We start from the raw sequence: 22,481 nt of genomic DNA on the forward strand, positions 1-22,481 counted from the left end.
CCCTCCATTCCAAATCCTCCCTTTGCCTCCAGGCCACATCTGGGCTGAAACTTCCAAGGAAACTGTATTCGTGTCTATATTTTTGTGTTTATGTTTAGTTTCTTTAAAAATGTACAAAACTGCTTAATTCATAAAATATCTGAGATGGACCAGATGATTGTATTTTAAAAAGCTTCTGAATACCATGCATTGTGTACACATTCCAGCTGAGGCTGACAGAAAGGACTGAGAGAGGAGTATTCTGCTTGCAGTCTGCTCTGGACAAAATAAAAATATATGAAGGCCTATTGTGCTAAAATGGGTGCAAATGCTTTTGGTCATGATTGCAGCTGATGTTATTACTGGTCAATTCATTTCCAGACTGAAATCTGGCTTGGTAGATCACAGCTTGTGTGTTTTGTCTTGAATGAGGTAGTTGCTCACTGAAACATAAGCACAGAATGTTGTAGGCTTGTTTTTAACAAAATAAGAACAAGTTATTTCACGAAAGAAATGAACATAAAACAGAATACTTACTCAGAACACGAGTTCAGTGATTTTAAAACTAAAATTAGTCTCATTAATCCACAACATTTCTTTTCAAATCCTCAAAACATTAAAAACCATCCATGTACAGTAATTACACCAAACAAGAATCCCTATCTCCAACATTTCAATAGGGTTAACTCCCAGTCTAAAAAATCTGATGGCCTTTTTCTAAAGCTTCCATACACCTGAGTCTAAATGTTCTCAGCTTCAAATAAGCTCTTCGGGTTTTATTAAAACATTTCTGATCTGTAACTATTACTAAACTCCTTACTCTAAGGTAATATATTTTTACTATCATCTCCTTTTCTAGGAGCACTGCTTTATAGATTCATCTTCTTCCAAGGACTTCTCCAGCACTGTCCCAAATTGAAAAAATTTTTCCCCAAGCTATGGGTATTCCCCATAAACTTAAAAAATTTCCAGGACTTTCTAACAGAAACTTGAAGCACAATTGTTTCCCTTACTGGGTTGTAAACTCATTTAATATATACAAAAGCCCATTTGTTCTGAAAGCTAACTCCCTCAAGTTGTTTTAATAGAAGTTACCATGACTACAAAAATGCCAACAATAGGGCAGCATGGTAGCACAGTGGTTAGCACTGCTGCCTCACAGCACGAGGGACCCAGGATTGATCCCACCCTCAGGTGACTGTCTGTGTGGAATTTGCACCTTCTCTCTGTATCTGCATGGGTTTCCTCTAGGTGCTCCAGTTTCCAACCACAATCCAAAGATGTGCAGGCTAGGTGGCTTGGCCATGCTAAATTGCCCATAATGTTCAGGGATGTGTCGATTAGGTTGGTTATAGGGGGATGGGTCTCGGTGGCATGCTCTGACAATTGGTGTGGGCTTGTTGGCCCTGTTTCCATACTGTAGGGATTCTATGAAATCAGAGTCATAGAGCTATTACAGCATGAATGGCTACCCTTTGGCCCATCATCTCCATGCAGGTCATCAAATGTCAGACTATTCTATTCCAGCACTTGGCCTATAGCCTATATTTTCTGGTGTTTCAAATTTTCATCTAAATAGATCTTAAATATCTTCAGGGTTCCCACCTCTACCACCCTTTGGGGCAGTAAGTTCCAGATACCCACAACCCTCAGAGGGAAATAAAAAAAAACTCCCTTAAATCCCCTCTAAACCACTTGCTCCTTACCTTAAAGCTCTGGCCCTGGCTTTTGATGCCTCTAGTAAGTGAAAAGTTCCTTTTTCTAACCTGTCTTTGTCTCTCAGAACTTAGTGCCGATCAATCAAATTTCCCCCTCAGTCTTTTCCTGGGATACTCTTCATGTCCTTATGAAAACAACCCCAGTCTATCTAGGCCAAGCAGCATCAAAGGAGCAGGAAAGCTGATGTTTCGGGTTGAGACCCTTCTTCGGGTCTCGACCTGAAACGTCAGCTTTCCTGCTCCTCTGATGCTGCTTGGCCTGCTGTGTTCATCCAGCTCTACACCCTGTTATCTCAGATTCTCCAGCATTGGCAGTTCCTACTATCCCAGTCTATCTAGACTCTCTTCAAAGCTGAATCAGTCCAACCCAAGCAACATCCTGGTGAATCTCTTCTGCACCCTCTCTCAAGCAATCATATCCTTTCTATAGTGCAGTGACCAGAACTGCACACAGTCCTCCAGCTCTGGCCTAAATAAAATGATATCCAGCCCCACCAAAACCTCCTTCCTCTTATATTCAATGTCTTGACTAACATAGAAACACAGAAAACAGAGGCACAAAAAGGCCATTTGGCCCTTTGAGCCTGCTCCCAATGCAATATGACCAGGGCTGATCATCCAGCACAAAACTTTTCCTGCTTTCTCCCCACATCCTTTCATCCCTTTAGCTCTAAGAACTTTTGAACTCCTTGAAAACATTCACTCCCCAGGTCCCATGGCATTGGCTGTAACCTTTCAGAAGAAGGACTTACTCTTAGATCAGGACGGAAATCATTTCCTGAGCGAGATAATGACAAAGAAATTGGCTTGTGTTACCTATCCAAGCTGGGATGACTCATCCTTGATGTTTCAGCTACAGGAGGGGTGGGACTACCAACTCCACTTAGATTGCCAACAATGATTTATTATTACCAATTATTTTTAATAGCTAATGCAATGTTTATCCAATTTACAACTTCATTATACACACCTATTTCCAGATTTCAGAATTATTTTATTCATTTCTTCTTTGCCCTCCTCCAGTCTTGATGTTACTACTGTCTAAGCTGTAAAGTTATCAGCCTGCTTATTCTCAAACAATATAGGGCCTGTTTCTCCTCCCCATTTAAGAAAATGTTGTTTTAGCAAGTTAGATGAAAATTTAACTATGTCCATAGTCCTGACATGTGAAGAGCAGCCCCTTTAATCTGAAACACATGAGTGAATGACTCACTTCAATATGTCTTTATGTAGCATGATGGCAAATCAATAGACATATTCAAGACAACTAAAACATTTACGGCAAATAGTTCAAAATGCCATCCTATCTCAACCATGTCAATACCAGAAACATTTTCAATTGCTGCTGGTTTTTTAAAAAACAATATACATGGCAGGCAGTGCAAGATGTTTATTAAACTAGGAACTGATTCTACCTTCATGTGGTAACAAATTAATTTTAATGTCTGGTTTACATTGCCTGTTTGAAGAATCCAAAACCTCCTTAGAGGTGGTGTAAAATATTTAACCATTAGTTTTTAAAAATTCATTCACGGGATGTTGACATCACTGCTATTTTAGCATTTATTGCCCATCCCTAGTTACCCAGAGGGCAATTACAAGCCAACCACATTGCTGTGGGTCTGGAGTGTCATGTAGAAACATACCAGATAAGGATGACACTTTACTTCCCTAAAGAAGATTAGTGAACCTGATGGGTTTTATGACAGTTGTTTCATGGTTATCATGAGACTCTTAATTGCGGTTTATATTGAATTGAAATTCAATGATCTGTAATGGTGGAATTCAAACCCACGTCCCCAGAACATTACCTGGGTCTCTGGATTAATAGTCTAATGATAAAACTGCTAGGCTACTGCCTCGCCCCATATTGTTGAAATATACTGTTGCCTTCAGTAAATATTTTTGTTAGTGAATGTCATTGAAATTAAATTTGAAAGCAACATCTGCATTATTTTTAATTGCCTAGGATTCATTTTTCAGGTTACCTGAAAGATATCACATGTGAACGTACTATTTCATAAATCAAAGGTAATATTGTGACTTCAGTCATGCGGGAGATCAGTAATAGCAAACTTGGACTGCCTTTCAAACACAAGTACTTGTCAGATGAATAACTTTAAAATGCTTCATTAGATTTTATACTAACTGCATAAAATCACTTAAATTGCTTTTACCTGACAGCTTTCTTTCTGAAAATGCACTTCCTGGGATTTGGCATGTGCATTAGTAATCAAATATTTAATAATTTCAATTGCCTAAATATGTTTTATTAACTTACTGTATAATACTCACAGATTGCACAGTCATCAACTATGAATCATCGTTTGAAATCCTGACAATGATTACAATCACAATCATTTTTTTTTGCTACATGGAACTTAGATGCTGGTGCCAGCCTCTGCTGTGAAGTACTGGGCGTAGAAATGAAGCTGTGAGCCCCATAGTATGTAATTTAAAAAATAATAGATACACTTGAAGAACTTCAAGACTATAATCTCATCTGTGGCTTTTGATAATGCGCATGACCCACTGAAGCTTGGCTGTGGTGCTTGTGACATCATCTAAACTCTATTAGTGAGACTGCTGCCATACATTCACTTCTCACTGTTCATCATTCTCTATTTAACCAAAGCTTGTAACTGACTGTCTGCTTTAATACAACCTTTCTCCTACTGTTAGCAGGAGTTTACTAATCAGCTGAAATCTGTAAATGCCACAGTACATGTAATGATTCCTCCTCCCTGTCAGACTATGAAAGAGTTTGACCCTGCTGCAACATTCTAACCTGGCCCTTTTTTTTTCTCCATCAGTAAATCACTAAAACAATAGGGTTTGTTCGGGGATAGTAGGAACTGCAGATGCTGGCGAATCTGAGATAACAAGGTGTAGAGCTGGATGAACACAGCAGGCCAAGCAGCATCAGAGGAGCAGGAAGGCTGACGTTTCAGGCCTAGACCCTTAAAGATTGGAGACATGACTCAATCTATGCCAATTAGATGATAATGTGCTGTGCTTCAGACAAGTTGTTATCGGAGCATTACGGATGAGAATACACTTTAGCAGTACTTAATTGATTGCAAAATACTTCAGATGCTTTGAAGTCAAGAAAGGCAGTTTAGAAAGTCATGTTCTGCTGTAAACTGGGAGTGCACAGTAGGGAACTGTTGTGAGTGGTGCTTTCAGGATATTCTGTCCGTTGTAAATGTTATCCTAATTTATGCCCTTAAATTGAAGTTTGCTAAAGTGGGCAGGGTACAGAAAATCATGTGAAATTGAAGCTATTAGAATTGTTGAGAAATTTCACACGGATGAGGCCTAGCACACAGGTGCAGCTGGTAATCAGGAAGCTCATGGATTGTTGGCCCTTATTTCAAGAGTGTTGGAGTGTAAGAGCAGGGAAGTCTTACTGCAACTTTGCAAGTTGCTGAAGAGATGACATCTGGAGTACAGTGTGCAGTTTTGTTCCCCTTATTTAACTTTAAGGAAAGACGTCATTTCATTGGTGCAGTTCAGAGAATGTTCACAAGGGTGATCCTCGGTATGGAGGGATTGTCTTATGAGCAAAGGCTAAACAGGTTGGCACTCTACTCACTAGAGTTTGGAAGAATGAGAGGCAATCTCATAGAAACATGTAGGATTCTTAAGGGGCTTGACAGTGTAATTGCTGAGGTGATGCTTCCCCTCTTGAGAGAGTCTAGGACCAGAGGGCACAGTCTCAGAATATGGGGACACCTACTTTAGAATCAGATGTGGAGAATTTCTTCCCTCAGAGAGTTGTGAGTCTTTGGAACTTCTTGCCACAGACAGCTGTAGGGGCAGAGTCCTTGTGTATATGTAAGGCTGAGATAGATAGTTTCTTGATCAATAGGAGAAACAAGGATTATGGGGAAAAGACAGAAAGGTGGACGTGTGGAATACTGGATCAGCCATGATCCCATTGAATGTCAGAACAGACATCAAGGGGGCCAAATGAACTATTCCTATTTTTATTTCTTATGGGTCTCTTGGTCTATTGGACAAAATGGTCACAGAGGTAAATCATTCAATGTTTGATCCTGATTTGTCATTCAGTTGGCAAATCCATACCTCACCTCTATGTACCTTAGCTGCACATCCCTTTTTAGACTGTACTAAACAAAGTTACATCAAATTTAGTCCTGAAAAATTCAATTTAGATTCCAGGTCCAAGATTTCTCCAACCTTTTGTGTGAAAAAAAGTGCTCCTTGATTAGACTCCTAAAGAGCATAGATATAATTTAGTGTAAATTGCAAAGAACAGTTGTTGGCATCTGTAAACAGCTTCCTGATTGGGGCAGGCAGAAATACAGTCTGCCCACTTACAGACCTCTTCAATAAGTGGAACAAGCAAATTGTGCCATGCTCCATATGACAAAAGTGACACCTGTTCCTTTAATGTTTGACAGCATTTGCCCATTTTTCAATAAAGAACTGGGCTTCTGGAAGTTGATAGATACACGGAAAATGAAGGAGAAACTTAGTCAGTCTGGCAGCATCTATGGAGAGAGAAACAGAATGAACATTTTGAGTCTGATATGGAAATTCTTCAGAATTGATGAAGAATCACATTGGACATGGTAATTAACTTTGTTTCTCTCTCCACAGTTACTCCCAAACCTGCTGAGCTTCTCCAGGATTCTCTGTGTTTGTTTCAGATTTCCAGCATCCTCAGTATTTTATCTTTATTCTAGAAGTTGATCATTGTCCCACAGTATTGACTCTTCTGTTTTATGATGGTAGCATCAAAGTGCATATCAATGGCTTCAAATTTGGCATTCCAGGGCATTCTGTTCAAAAAGTTGGCAGTGAATTCTAGTTTGTAAAATGTGATGGCTAGGTTCAATGTTTCCTGCATGGAACTGGGGATATATACACTTCAGGAAATCGAGCAGCACTACAAATCAGTAACATAAACGATGCAACATTGTCTGCTAACTTGTATCAATTCCGTGCCAAGCCCTGACACAATCATTTTGTGTATTGTATATTGGAAGGAAAACTCTATTTGAAGGTACCTCTTACAGCTGGCATTCTAAAATCTGTTCGTTCTCTGAAACTGCAGACCTGAAAGAACAATCTAGGACTGCTGACATCAGGAAAAGACAGGGACTCACATCTTGCTAAGCCCAACTCATCAACATTTGCAAACTCCACCACAGCTACACATTTCAGAGAATACACTTGCTGACATTTGGATTGAGGTGCTAGGCAAATTGCAGTGAACAGATGCATGAGGAGAAGATAATGATGGTAACAGAGGAGCAGCAGTTGTGTGAATTTTCTCAACATGCACTCCTGAACTCTGAAGCTTCAAGCATTGATCACAAAGATGAAAGGTCGACCTTAACAAATCCAGTGATCCAGGCGGCATAGCATGATTTGAATGGAAAATAAGTCTTACTCTTTTATGCTACAACAACTTGCCTCAACTGTTCAAAGGAATGAAGCCCTCCTTGTTGAGTGACTTGAAAGTGGTAAGTTGGTATATGAATTACCAGCACTGCAGTAGCACTTCGAAATGAGGCTGTTAATTTAATGTCAGATAAAGGCAGCTTTGCATTGCAAAATCAAATATACTGATATCTGATTTGAGATCGGATCAAATTAATTTTACTTTTGCTACCATTCATGTGGGAAGATTTTCACTCATAGTCTTAATTGGTTTCAAATCCAGAGAACAGGTGTACAAAGGACGGTATGATCAGTCTTAATTTTGGATACTCATTTTCCAATTTGGGCTTCCATGCTGGGAAGTGAAGGAGAGTTCTAATTTTACATGCATTCATTAGGTGTGCTCTTCACTGGTGAAGGGCAATACTGCTGTTTCAGGCCGTACCATTGGATGGTGCTACAGATCACAATAACCAGGAATCTCTGGTGTTTAGAAAATGACAAGACTACATTGTACTTTACACATTAAATAAGTAAACTAAATAAGGGTGAACATAAAACTAACACATCTCAAGATTATTATATGAATAAAATGACCTGCAATTCTGGTTCTGCTGGGATTGGCTCTGCAGTTGTCATGTCATAGCTCCAAGGAGTATTCCCACAGTTGTGTTATAACATGCAAAACAACGTAAGATTAAATCTTCTCCAGTATTGTTTGTATACCTTGTTATTATTGATTTTCAACAACAGGAACCAATGACAATTTGACCCCTAATTGTCCCAAAGAATGTGTCAGCCAATAGCTTCCTCTTTTCACTTGCTGCACTGTCAGAATAGTTAGAGTTTTGACCAAGCGTACAGATAAAATAAGCAGAAATATACATTATTAAGTTATATTTCAATACCTCAACATCAGATTTAATTGAATGTTAGATCAAACAAAATGCTCATTTATTGATAAAGGCCCCGTTACAGTGGGAGATATTGATTACTACAGAAACTAGGTGCTTCTCCTTCAGTTTTTTTGCTTGTCTTTTTTAAATATGTTCACTTTTATTTGGCTAATTTTTCTTGTTCTTTCTTGCAAAGACTGCAGTTTCCACATATACAGCTTCCATGTGCTGGGGCATTGCACAGAATAGCAAGAATGGTAAAAGTAGCACTGTTAGACTAAACAAAAACAAAGTTGCTGGAAAAGCTCAGCAGGTCTGGCAGCATCTGTGGAGGAGAAAACAGAGTTAACATTTCAGGTCCGGTGACCCTTCCTCAGAACTGATGGTGGCTGGGAAAACGTCAGTTTATATGCAGAAAATAGGGAGGTGGGCGGGGTAGGGAGTAAACGATAGGATAGAGCCCAAAGAGAGAGAAAGACAGTTGGACAGACAAAGGAGTTGCGAACGATCAGACTGGGAGTGTGAATAGTTGTTAATGGGGACTGTTCGTGTCTAACGACAGGGGGCGTGTAGTGGCAGGTTATGTGGTAACAAGGCCTGTTGTGTGGGATGGGGGGCTGGGACATGGTAGAGTTTAGACCCTAAAACTATTGAACTCAATATTGAGTCTGGAGGGCTGTAGGATCCCCAAGTGGAAAATGAGGTGTTGTTCCTCCAGCTTGCGCTGGGCTTCACTGGAACGCTGTAGCAAGCCGGAGACAGAGATGTTGGCCAGGGAGCAAGGTGGTGCATTGAAGTGGCAGGCAACAGGTAGTTCAGGGTCTTTTTTGCGAGCAGAATGTAGATGTTCTGCGAAGCGGTCGCCAAGTCTACGCTTCATTTCCCCAATGTAGAGGAGACCACATTGTGAGCAGCGAATGCAGTGGACTAGATTCTTGGAAGTGCAGGTGAAGTGTCGCTTCACCTGGAAGGTATGTTTGGGCCCTTGGATACTGGGGAGGGAGGAGGTAAATGCGCAGGTGTTGCACCTTCGCTGGTTACAGGGGAAGGTGCCGTAGGGCTGTGGGGAGGTGTTGGGGGTGAAGGAAGTACGGACCAGGGTGTCCCAGAGGGAATGGTCCCTGCGGAAGGCGGACAAGGGAGGGGAGGGGAATATGTGTCTGGTGGTAGGTCCAGAATATTCACAAAGAAATACTGAAGGAATGAGAATATATTTCCAAGTCAGGATGGTGAGTGGCTTGGATGTGCACTTCCAAATGGTGATATTTCCCTGTATTAGCTGCCCTTGTCCTTCCAGATGGTTTGGAAAGTTCTTCAGCGAATATCTGCAGTGTGCATTGTAAATAGTCTGTACTGCTGCTTTGCTTTCATGTTGGAGGTTTTGATGGATGTGGTGCCAATCAAGCGAGCGAGATGGTTTCAAGCTTCTTGCACTCATCCAAGCAAATGGGGAATATTTCATCATGCTCCTGACTTGTGCCTTGTAGATGCTAGGTAGACTTTGGTGAGTCAAGAAGTAAGTTATTTGCTGTAGGATTCCTAGCCACTGACCTGCTTTGTAGTCACAGCTCCAGTTCACTTTCTGGCCAATGGTAACCCTCAGGAAGTTGATCGTGGGAGTTCAGTGATGGTAGTACCATTTAATGTCAAGCGGCGACGGTTAAACTGTTTCTTACTGGAGATGGTCATTGCCAGGCACTTGCGTGGTGTGAATGTTATATGCCACTTGCCAGCTCAAGCCTAGATATTGTCTAGATCTTGCTGCATTTGGACCTGGATGGCTTCAATATCTGAGAAATTGTGAATGGTGCTGAACATTGTGCAGACATCAGCAAACATTCCCACATTCAAACATTAACCTCCATCAAAAAATAGACTGCAGTGGTTCAAGGTGGCAGCTTATCTTTACCACCTATTCAAGGGCAACTAGGGATGGGCATACAACGCTGGTGCAGCCAGCGAATCCCACATTCCATGAATGATAAATCAAAAGAAAGCTGCAAGTTACTTAATATTTACATTCGTGTTTTGTTCATGAGATTGTGTCCATTGTGATACAAATTATTTTTATTTTGATTTGCTTTACTACTAGAGGCCAATGGTTTTCCCTGAAAGACCTGTTGCATGCCAACCATTTTGGAAGTAGAAAAGAGCCTACAGAAAATGACAATCAACTCAGACTTCATGAGAGATGAATGCGGCCTGGTTGTCAGTTACCCAGGAATGCCTCATCTTAGAAGACAAATATTGCTACTGGAAACAGGAAGCTTGGACAGTAAACATCATTACATCATTAGAATAGTGAATGTGTGAATAACTATGATGTTCACTCCTAACTTCCCCAATCACAGTATGAGTCATGTCTGATATAAATACATACCTTTGACAACTAGTCTAATTAGCCACACCCTCCAATATGGCAGCATTTGTATTTTGAGGCCCTGCCATCTTTACCTGGTAATGTGTGCGAGGAAACTGCTTTCTTGTGGGTCAGCTGACAGAGTTATTTACTGCCTGGAAATTGGCAGTTTTCATCCAGTGACTGAAAAGAACAGCCGTGTCCTGAAACTTGGGGCTGGATTTTATAGCACTCCCATTGAGGCAGGATTTTCTTGTGCTGTTTCCCTAAAATCTCATATGCAATTGGTAAGTGACAGCTGTTCTATTTACTCAAAAATCTCAGTCAGGTTTATTGAACAGGAAAGTAGTCAACTGGTAACTTACAATTTCAAAGCAATCTATTTACATACTTTTCCTCCAGCATGCTGTTCCCTGGAGTTATCATGGCACTGTTCATGTGGTGTCGTCCTGGTACTTGGGTCATTAGCACACACAGCTCTTAAAGCAATCACACAACAAAGTGGGCACTAAAATACATGGCCTTCCTATCCACCTTCAATCTGTCTCCCATTTTACAATGAATAGGGAGATGGCTTGCCTTCACTATTGAAAGCCTTAAACCCTTTTAATACCTCATACCGCCTCCACTGCTTTCTTATACATGGCAGAGGAGGCCAGTGCTAAGTGGGTAACCCAGCAGCATTTACCCACAATGGTATTCATGTGATTATATCTGCTGGAACTGTCTGAAATGCCTTTGGTACATTTGGTAATAGTCTAAGTTACTGATACCAAGTTGGGAAGGATGTCCATATGATGGCGTTAGCGAAGATAGGCTCAGTCTTGATAAACAGTAGATTTATTGCATACTACATAATAGGTTATGGCATTACATCTGACATGACATTACATGACACTCTCTTGTGACACCCCAGGTTACAGGTGAGACTAAGTTGCTACATGGAACTTAACACAAGGTAACAAGTATTTAATTCTTTGAAGGAATAGCCCCTTATATCCTGATTTGTGAAACTTATCATGTGATATAATTTACCATTTCAGATAATGGCTAGCTTTTACAACACCCCAAACCATCTTATTAAGACTTGCTGATTGCCTTGAGTGTGGCTCAATAACCCCTACAGGAGGTACCTGTACTCCCAGCAGTGGTCATCACTCAAATCTAGCTCTACTGGGACTACATACTAGAATCTAATTGGAAGGCAGCTTTTGAAGGTGGAGGACTTCCTCCCGTACAGGAAGTTTTGACCTTAAATAATTAATGCTGTTTTCAGACTAAAATGGCTGGTGGACAGCCGGCCACTTACCTGGTGTATCTGACCAACACTTTTAGTTGGGCAGGGGTATAGAAAAGGGGAATATGGTCCATTCAGAAAATCCAGCCCCTGGTTCAACTGCTTGAAAATGCGATTGGTGGAGCCAGTAGAGCAGAAGGAGCCTCCCTTTCACACAATATCATCTTTATTTCAGTTGCTGTCAAACAGATTAAGGTTGCTGACACATGTCTGCACCTTGAGTGTTGTTTCCTGACATTTTCGTCTGCCTTTTTTTAGATCCTTGTCACTTCAGCCTTGGAAATGTCTTTAATGATTTGAGATAACTTTAGATGCCTTCAGACTTTTGTTTCACAATTGCAACTAATCATTCCTTACTCTTTAAGTTCTACATATGTGCACAGAATTTTCGGTTTCACCGATGATCTGTTCTTTAATCGTTTCAGAAGTTACATCTAAAATAATGCTCAAGAGGCTGACCAGGAAAACTGTGTATGAACTTTACACTTCCATTTCAGTCTCTTCAAACTATGGCAGTAGCTGCTGTCAGAGTAACTATGTCATTTAGGTATTTGTGTTCACTCCAACTGGGCTTGGACTTAACAACACAGAACATGTTAGTACAACCACCTTAATTCCTGGGGCAAAATTGTTTTCTCCAGCCATGCTTATCTTCACTGCTTCCAATTCAACAGGAGCTTTTGTAAATGGAGGTAGCTAAGTTCTAGAAAATGGATTGCACCATCTAGAAAGGATTTTGACTTGGAGACATGTAAAAAAGTACATACAATCTTAGACTACATCACAGAAAGAAAGCAATTTAGCCTGTTTGTTATTACTGGTTCATTAATAGATATTTCCACTTAACTCCAATAAGCACTGTTCCGCACCCGCCCAACATCCCACCCTTAACCTATACCCCTGCAGGCTTCTCCCCTTTATATCTAATGCTTTTCTCAATGTTATGATTGAATATGCTTCAGGCATGCACACAACAACCCTTTGTGAACAGCAAGTTCTCCTTATTTTTTCCGTCCTTCTTTTATCGAAGTCTGTCTAGTTACTAGCTCTTCAACCACTGGAAGCTATATCTCTCTTTGTATTAACTCACTCATTGAAGTGGGCATTACTGGCTGGGCCAGTAGTTATTACCCATCCTTAGTAGCCCTTGAGCTGCCTTCTTGAACCGTTGCAGTTAATGTCCCCAATGCCCTTAGGGAGGGAGAGCGAGGATTTTGAACCAGCATCAGTGAAGGAATGGTGATATATTTCCAAGTCAAGATGATGAATGACTTGGAGGGGAACTTGCAGGTGATGGTATTTCCTTGTATTTGCTGCCCTTTTCTTTCTGGATGGTGGCGGTCCTGTATTTGGAAGGCACTGCCTAAGAAGACTTGGTGAATTTCTGCAGTGAATTTCTGTAGGTGGTTAACACACTGCTGCTCTCAGAAGGCAGGACATTCGTCCTGTTTTTGGGGGGTGGGGGAGCCTTGATTTCAGGAAAGGAGTGTCCATGACATTTAGTATTGATGGGCCCTCCTGGAGGAGGCTGCACACATCTTTCACTGGTTTTCTAGCCAGACATCGAGATCCACAATGCCTACATAAAACCCAGTCTTACATCATTATTTAAAAAGCCAAAAATAGTGATTTTATTTAACTGTCTTTTTAAATTATCCTAGCACCTTTAAAGTTTAGTATATGCACACTCCTGGGTTTTGTAGCACCTGCACACCTTTAAAATTGGACCATTTAATTTATATTCTTCTCCTTGATCTTCTTACCAATGATTAGGGGCAGCATGGTGGCTCAGTGGTTAGCACTGCTACCTTGCAGGGCCAGAGACCCGGGTTCAATTCCACCCTCGGGCGACTGTCTGTGTGGAGTTTGCATATTCTCCCCGTGTTGGTGTGGGTTTGCTCCCATTTCCTCCCACAGTCCAAAGATGTGCAGGTTAGGTGGATAGGCCATTCTAAATTGCCATAGTGTTCATAGATGTGTGGATTAGCAGGGATGGGTCTGGGTGGGATGCTCTGAGGGTCAGTGTGGACTTGTTGGGCTGAAGGGCCTGTTTCCACACTGTAGGGATTCTATGGTACAGCACTTTACATTTCATTGAATTGTGTCTACCATATCCATATCTTTCTAAAGCTAATTGCTATTCTCTGAATTGTTTATCACATTTTCACAGTTGGAATCATCGGCAAACTTTGAAATTATACCCTGTATGTCTTAGTCAGGTCATTAAAAAAATAATATATGGCACAGCCATGGGCCAGTCAGCAAGAGTTTCTCAGTGTAGTGTCCTAGGACAAAAACCTTCACTACTTTGGAATTAATTCCTCTCTATCAAAAAGTAAGAAGTAGAAACATTTGCTGATGATTGCACAGGTTTCATTACTATTTGTTACTCCTCTGATACTGAAACAGTACATGTCCAAATGAGGCAAGATCCAGACAATAGACAGGCTTGGGCTGGTGAATGGCAAATAACATTCATGCCACACAATTGCCAGGTCATTAGCATCTCCAAAAAGAGAGAATCGAACCCTTGTCTCATGATGTCCAATCACATTACTATCTGTAAATAGTCCACTACCAACATCCTTCGGAAGTCACTGTTGACCAGAAATTGAACTGGACCAGCCAGATAAATATAATGGCTACAAAAGCAGATCAGAGGTTGGCAATTCTCTTTTGCGTAACTCACTTCCTGACTCGCCAAAGCCTGTCTACAAGGAACAAGGCAGGAATGGATAAGCTTGGCCCCAAAGGTTGAACACATTTCAGGACAAAGCTGTCCACTTGATTGGCACCCCAACTTAAACATGATCACATTTCAATTAAAATATAATTAACTAGATTAAAATAAAGGAGCCAAATTATAAACTTTTTTGAGTATAAGAATGACTAACTTTATTCCCTATTAAGGGAAACGAGGCAGAGAGATGTAGGGAAGAAATTTGAGATGTTGGGGTTAAATTAACTGAATGTACAACTGAGGCAGTTATGTTTGGAAATACATGTGATGCCAAAATTAGAGCTGAGAGAATCACCACCTTGATGGACAAGGGCTGCAGATGCACTGAAAAACCACCCCATCAAAGTTCTTTTGCATGTTACAAACCATCCTGACTTGGAATTATGGCCTGGATTTTCCAATGGCGACAGACTGTCATAATTCCAGCATACATGGGAGTTACTCATGGGACACGATAGCATCCCCATTATGGCCAAATCCGAAGGAATTGCCTAAGGAATTGAAGATTCTGCCCAGTGATTGCCCAATGTCTGGAACCCTCAGAATCAACTGCGTAGTCTTTCACCTAAGTAATGATTCAGTGGATGCCATTCGTACCTACAACAATCTCAACTACACTTTCCCCAGACTCCTTACATCCCCCAGTCCCTGACCTGATACCCTGTACCCTTCCAGGACCCCACCCCCCACTTTGGACTCGACCAACATCCCTCCCACTGGACAGCACGTTGGCTCTTCGTCCCTTCCTCCTGGCCTCACCCAAACTGACCACCTACTATCAGACCGGAACAAGTCCCCATTGGATTCAATTTCTTCCACGTTTCCTGACCTACCACTTACATGGTCCTTTGTCACCTTATACGTCAGCACCCTGCCTACTTCACACACAATTCCCTTCCTTCCTGGCACCCGATCTCCTACGCAGCACCCTACACCTCTACTGATCTGGCATCCCACCCCAGAACATTATACCACAGCTGGCACACTACATACCTGGCCCCTACCTACCTGGCACCCTGCTTACCTAGCACCTGACCCCATACTGATAGCAGCAATCCCCTACCCATCTGGCTCCCTCATGAACTGGAAATCCACTTAACTGATACCCTGGCATCCTACCAACTTGGCATTCTACTTACCGGGCACCATTCCCTCTACCCATCGGACACCCTACTCTCCCAGCACCGTAACATCACCCTTACCATATGTATTTAATATTTGACAGCAGGCTGAGATATGATTTAAATTCCAGAATAGGGCAGCTGACTGTTGTGAAAAGGGGGCTTAGTTTGTCTTCCTCAGAATGGAAGTCTGGCTTTCCACTTCTGAAGAAATTCTAATAGGAATCGCCTCTCAGAACTGCGGAGTTCCCTCCTTTAATTAAAAAGAAGGCTCCAAGCGTAATTTGCATGACATGACCTGCACACCTACACCCGACAGACTGTGTTGATTCAAGAAAGCAGCTGACCACAATCGTCTCAAGGATGGGCAACAAATGTTGGCTTTATCAGTCGCTGCCCTATCCTATGAAAGGGTTAAAAATGCAAAGCCCACAACAAAAGATTTGTTTTTTGAATATGTTGTGAATGGTTGTTACGAACAATTGAAAACCAGCCTTCCTGTACATCTTATAAATGGGGACCTACTATAATAAATGATCAGCTCTAACAGTACATTAATTGATTAAGAATGTGTTTAGTACACCCTCAGCTAATGGTTTTAGCTTGGCAAGAACAATTCACTAAATCAAGAATTTAGTAAAATTTGGATACGATTTTCATTGGTTATGATTCTCAGAGATCTTTTTCAGATGTGAATATGTATTTTACAATAAATCAAAAAAATGTAAGTTGATAAATATACTTTTTATTCAATTTTTTAAAAATAGAAATCGATGATTTGGTGCAATGATTCCTGGAGCGGTAACAGTAAGCCCATTTCCTGTTCATATTAATGCCATATATTAGATGACCTAATTTCATTTGGCCATTTACTGTAGCTTAGATGTTCCCTGAAAAAAAAACTATCATTTGAATAAGTTTTGCTCAATGAAATGGGTGTTATGTTTCAGTTAATTGCTCTCTATCAAGCTCAATTGATTTCAATATTAAAAGTCTGCCTAGAGAAATGTAATGCAATAAACGATTGTGGCAGATACTATGCTTCAGTCTGGGGGTAAAGGGGAAAAGTGACTTTATGTGGGAGAGTGAGGGGAATGCTACTGGTTCTAAAGTGTAGAACTCAGCTCCAAATTATTCACGAAGCCACGACTGTAATTGAATTCAGAGCCTGATGATTGGCTGCAATTAATTTTAGATGTGATATTGACAGCGTAGTAAATATATGGGAATGTGCAAGGCAATTTGATCGCCTTCCACAGATTTTCATAGTGTTAGGACAATCACTGAAGAATACAGGTGACAGTAGGTGATTGCAGAAGATTTATTGAGCAGCTGTCTAGACAAAAACATTAATGGACTTAATCTTAACGATTTTTGTCTCAGTGTCATTATCGTCGAGTTTCATGGAAGGTTTCTCTCACAAGGATTAGCAAGTTTTTTCACGCGATCATCCCAAACTCGTGCTATTCATAATCTACTCCATCCCTGTTGTGCCCCTCACATCTAACGGTAGCCCAATTCTCCCATTTATTGTAGCTGGAAGTATTTTCCACTGTGTGGATATTCTAGTACCTACCAGTATCACTGACATTGATGTCTTATTTAATTTGCAATTGTGCACATGGTTCCTGCAAGTTGTTCTTTGTTCTGTTGTGGGACTGGGTGTCGCTGACTGGCCAGCATTTAATGTCTATCTCTAGTTATCCTTGAGAAGACAGTAGTGTGCTGCCTTCTTGAACCTCAGCAGTCCAATTGCGGTAGTTTGACACACAATGTCTTCAGGGAGGGAATTCCAGGATTTTGACTCAGTGACAGTGAAGGAATGGTGATATGTTTTCAAATCAGTATATTGAGTAGCTTGGAGAGGAGCTTGCAGGAAGTGGTGTTCCCATGTATCTGTAGCCCTTGTCCTTCTAGACAGAAATGTTCAAGGGTTTTTAGCTGCTATCTAAGGATCCTTGGTGATTTTCTGCTGTATCTTATAGATAGTACACACTGCTGCTACTGAGTGCCAGTGGTGGAGGGAATGGATGCTTGTGGATTTGCCAATCAAGCGGGCCGCCATGTCCTGGAAGATGTGAAGTTTTCCTGGAAGATGCGAGTATTCCATCACACAAGTGGTAATGCACCGTCCCCACTGAAAATCCCATTACTTACTGTTGATGTTCTCCCTGTCCCACATGACCTGTGTCCTCGCCATGCTCTACCATAGCCACCCCCTCACATAGTGAGTTTCCCCCTTCAGGAATGTCAGCCCCCTTGCATCCCAGTATTCTGACTGCAATCCCTATGATTAAGTGACCCAGCCTCCGTCTGACAGCACTGATTTCTGGAAGACCCTATTTGACTTTAGTGGACGGACTTCTGGGAATGTCTGTAGTCCACTGACTGAGCTGAACTGCTCTGAGTGATGAGTGACCTGATCCCTGACATATCTGTACAGCTCCCTGACTGTGCTCCTACACTGGATCCACAGGTTGAGCATAGCCCACTGTCCAGAATATGGAGGTATGGGCTCTTTGATACAACTGCCCTGTTTGAACACCTGACCACGCCCAATCACCTGAACAGATGTGTGCCTTCTGAACTTTCAGTGAGGACTACTCCCCTTAAATTCTGAAGCGCGTGTGTTTTTTGTAGCTCATGCAATGTGTTTGCCATGTAAGCTGCTGGCATATAGATCAAGCGTGAGATTGATGCAAAAATGAGCCACACAGCATTGTCTTGACTGATGACTGCTGGCAAGTATTGTGAGCTACCTTGTTTTGTACCTTAGCTAAGAGGCAAGACAATGTATCAATCATGTGAGTCTTTAAGCTCTGGCTGAGCAGCAAAAATACAAAAAACAAAGGCAAGGCAAGCCAAAGCAGGGATGCTAACAACATCCCAGGTAGGGGCCAAGTGAATGAGCACGAAAGAGCAAGCGAGCAGCCCTGAAATCTGAACTGGTCCAATCCATGAGCTGGGAGCCTGGTTTTGCATGCACAGTGTGCTGTTTTTCAACCATAGTTGCCAATGTGCTGTAAAGTGCAGCTTAACAACACAGAAGTGGAGAGTAAGTAGATTAGCGATGTGTCATAATGCTGCAGAGATGCTGGCATATGATTTATGCATGTGATTTCTGCCCATGGAGTGTCCCCTGCAAACCTTGATCTCCAAGATGACAATCTGAGATTGCAAGAGAGCTGGAGAGTCCAGGTACGCAGTCTGGCTTGCATGTCAGGAATCCTTGGTACCTCTTTTCTTTCTGGCATATGGTAGGATAGCAACCCATACATTAATGAGGCAAAAATTGGTGGTAATAAGGGGAATAACGTGAGATAATTTCTGTTAATTCTCACTGTCTACTTGTGAGAGTCTCATCTTGGTGTCTAGAACTCTGTTGCAAAATGCGACTTGTTGAAGCCTCATTGAACAACACATGCATGTATTGTTCAGGGCTTGGGAAGATTATGCCCATCAAACGGGCAGTGTGAGTTACTGAGTTGTACAAAGGGTGAAATACGTTCTCCATGAAAATAAAGTGCAAACATATTCATTCAACCCTGTTGAATATTTTTTCAAACTCAAAGGAGAAAACATCTGCAAGGTCGATGAATTCATTGCATTCTGTTGCCATTTTAATAGATTGCAGCTTGTTATGTGCCTCACAATTTTTAGTAAAACCTGTTTAAGCTTTTCTATCAAAATATGCTTTTACTCTTTTTGAATCCAGAGGCAAAATATTTTATCTATACTTCACCATAATATATAACAATAAGCAAAATTAATCATTGCTTTGTGTATGGACAGAGTATATTGGCAACTTATGCTAAATTAATAACAAGACACTGATTCTGAAAAGTATCCTTTATCTAATAGCTCATTATAAGTGGTTACAGCAAAGGTTCAAAATAGGACAGAGTTTTTTTATTAAGCCACCTGAGCCAAGGACTTCCTGAAAGCTGACGGACTTAATTACGCTGCCCTTTCTGGTGGATTTATACATAGTTGGACTCCCTCTCTGAACTGCGTTCAGTCAAGTAATTTTAATTGTACATTTTTGAAGAATAATTTTTTATTCCACAGTTTAAAGATCTTGAACTCCTCAGTTGCCTACCATCTCTTTCTCATTACTATAGAATTGCATCACAAGTCAAAATATAATCATTTCTGTGAACAAGAAAACATCATCAGGTTCAGTGTCATGTTTATTATCTTGAATAATGGCTGTGAATTTTATATTTGGATTGTTGTGTTTCAAGGTTGAAAAATGCCATATTTATGTAAATAGCATGTATTAAAACTAGCATATATTGTTCTTAAGTATTTCAAATATATCACAAATGACAGTTCAGCACACCCCTTCATAAGGCTGCAGAGACCGTTGATGACTCTGTTCCACAGTAGCCCATGCCCTCCCATCCACTATAGTCTCCCATTCCTTACATGTTGAGCTTTCCCCCCATCACAAGTGCTGTCCCCTTTACATCCCAGTATGCTGCCTCCAATTTTTAGAATTGATTTTCCCAACTTCCATACCATAACATTGGTTCCTGATAGCCCCCTTGAATTTCATGCAGCTGACTCTATGACGACAGTAGTCCAACCTTGACCAACTTAGGTAGATATTCCTAAATAATGACTGACATGATCTCTTACTGATCTCTGTACAGCTCCCCAAGTGGCTTAACATGACTCCCCAGAATCAGTGATCTAGACCTCTAAGATGCACATGGCCCACTTCCCGAACTGTAACGATACGGTTCATCTGATTGCTCTAAGTGGCCAATTCACTGTGTCCAAACCTTCAACCAATAGTGGTCAATGCCCTTGACTTACTGTGCATGGACTCCCTAACTGACAGCTCTCTCCCTTCAGCAGATTGCTCCCTTTAGATTTTGAAAGATGGTCATTTCTTTGAAGCACATCTAGTGTGTTTGCCAAGTAAACTGCTGGCACATGATGTAGGGGTAACATTGATAGAACACTGTGCCACACAGCAACATTTGATTACTGGTTTCTGGTTTTATTGTAACCAGGTGTGTGCTCCTGGTGCTGTCTTTTTGGGAAGACAGGAAATTGGACATCCCTGATATCACTCAGATGCAGCCAGCGTCTCAACCATGACAAGCTGTTGGTTTTGTGTCTGTGCAACAAGACAAGGCAAGGCAAAAGTACCACGAGGCATTCAACTCCGAGTCAGGCAGCAAAATGCAAAATGAAAAGACAAGGCAGAGATTCCGTGAACATCTGAGTAGCTGCAGATTGAGTGAGCCCTAATAGAGGAGCCCTGCGATGCACCCTGCTCCAATCCTTACGATAGATGCCTGATTTTTATTACACATTCAGAGGTGTGGGTTTCACTGGCTGGATCAGCATTTATAGCCCATACCATCAATATTGAAGGAAAGGGTGATATATTTCCAAGACAGGATGGTGGATAGCTTGAAGATGAACTTGCAGGTGGTGATGCTCATATGTATCTGCTGCCCTTTTCCTTCCTGATGATCTGGTTAAGGGATTGGAAGGTGCTGTTTGAGGAGCCTTTATGAATTTCTGTAGTGCAACTTGCAGATAGTCTAGACTATTACGACTGAGGATTGTTGGTGGAGGGAGTAGATGTTTGTGGATGTGGTACCAATCAAGGGGCTGCTTTGTCCTGGATGATGTCAAACCTCTTGAGTGTTGTTGGATCTGCACTCATCCATCTGAGTGGAAAATAATTCATCACACTCCTGGCTTGTGTCTTGTAGATGGTGGATACAGTTTGGGGAATCACGAGGTGAGTTATTCACTGCAGTATTCCTAACCTCTGACCTGCTCTTGTAGTCACTGTATTTATATGGCTAGCCCGGATCAGTTCTTGGTCAATGGAATCGCCAGAGGGAATCTGTGATGGTAATGCTATTGAATGTCAATTGACAATGGTTAGGTGCTTGCGTGAGACTGCCTGTTCCTGCAAACAGTGCTGGCAGCAGCTTTGTTGGGAAAGGTGCCAATGCACTCCAAAGTGCAGCATTGAACTATGGAACTGTTAGTGGGTTGGAGGGTGTGTTGATGCTGGGGCATGTCTGCGCCTGAGGCAGAGAGTGGCAGCTGGAGAGTTGAGTTCTGCTTTGTGTACCCTGAGATATAATGGAGGCGAGGTGCACGCCGCAAGCTGGAGTCTTCAGGTCTCTGCAATGACATTCATGTTAGGCATTGTCACTAATTTAGTTACACACAAGTGTGGGGCAATTGAAAAATGTATATCAATGAGGCCTGGTTACTTACTACTGGCATGCTCATTCAGGTCGTTGGATGCAAATAGTCCTTGCTGCTGACTAGTGACATTCTCATCTTGCCTTTCACAGTTTTGTTGCAGTGTCAGACATTTTTGCTCAACATTGAGGATCTATTTTCTACTGATTTCACCATATTTTCCCAACTGACTCATTAATGTTAATGTCATTTAGGGCTGGGAAGTTTCTGTCTATGGGCTTATTGCATGTTCATAGCTATTTACATAGAAACATAGAAAATAGGAGCCTTCGATGCTGCTCTACCATTCAATATGATCATGGATGATCTTTCAACTCAGTATCCGGTTCCTGGCTTTCTCTTCATGTCCTTGAATCTTTTTAGTCTTAAAAACCATATCTAATGCTTTATTGAACTTTTGGCCTTCACTGCTTTCTGTTGCAGAGAACTGCAACGGCTCACCACTCTCTGGGTGGAGAAATTTCTCTTCACCTCAGTCCTAATTGCCTATCCTGCATCCTTAAATGGCAAACTCCGGTTCAGGTCTCCCTAGTTATGAGGAACATCTTTCCTGTGTCTACTCTGACTAGTCCTGGAAGAATTCAATGGATTTCTGGAATGTGCACCTGGTGCTATCTTTTTGGGAAGATGGGAAATTGGACATCTCTGATGTCTGTTAAATGCAGCCAAAGTCTCTTTAAATGCATTGTGATTGTTAACAGGCGAACGTTCTTATG

The sequence above is a fragment of the Rhincodon typus genome, chromosome 5 (assembly GCF_021869965.1).
Source record: "Rhincodon typus isolate 14 chromosome 5, sRhiTyp1.1, whole genome shotgun sequence".
In the NCBI taxonomy this organism is placed as follows: Eukaryota; Metazoa; Chordata; class Chondrichthyes; order Orectolobiformes; family Rhincodontidae; genus Rhincodon; species Rhincodon typus.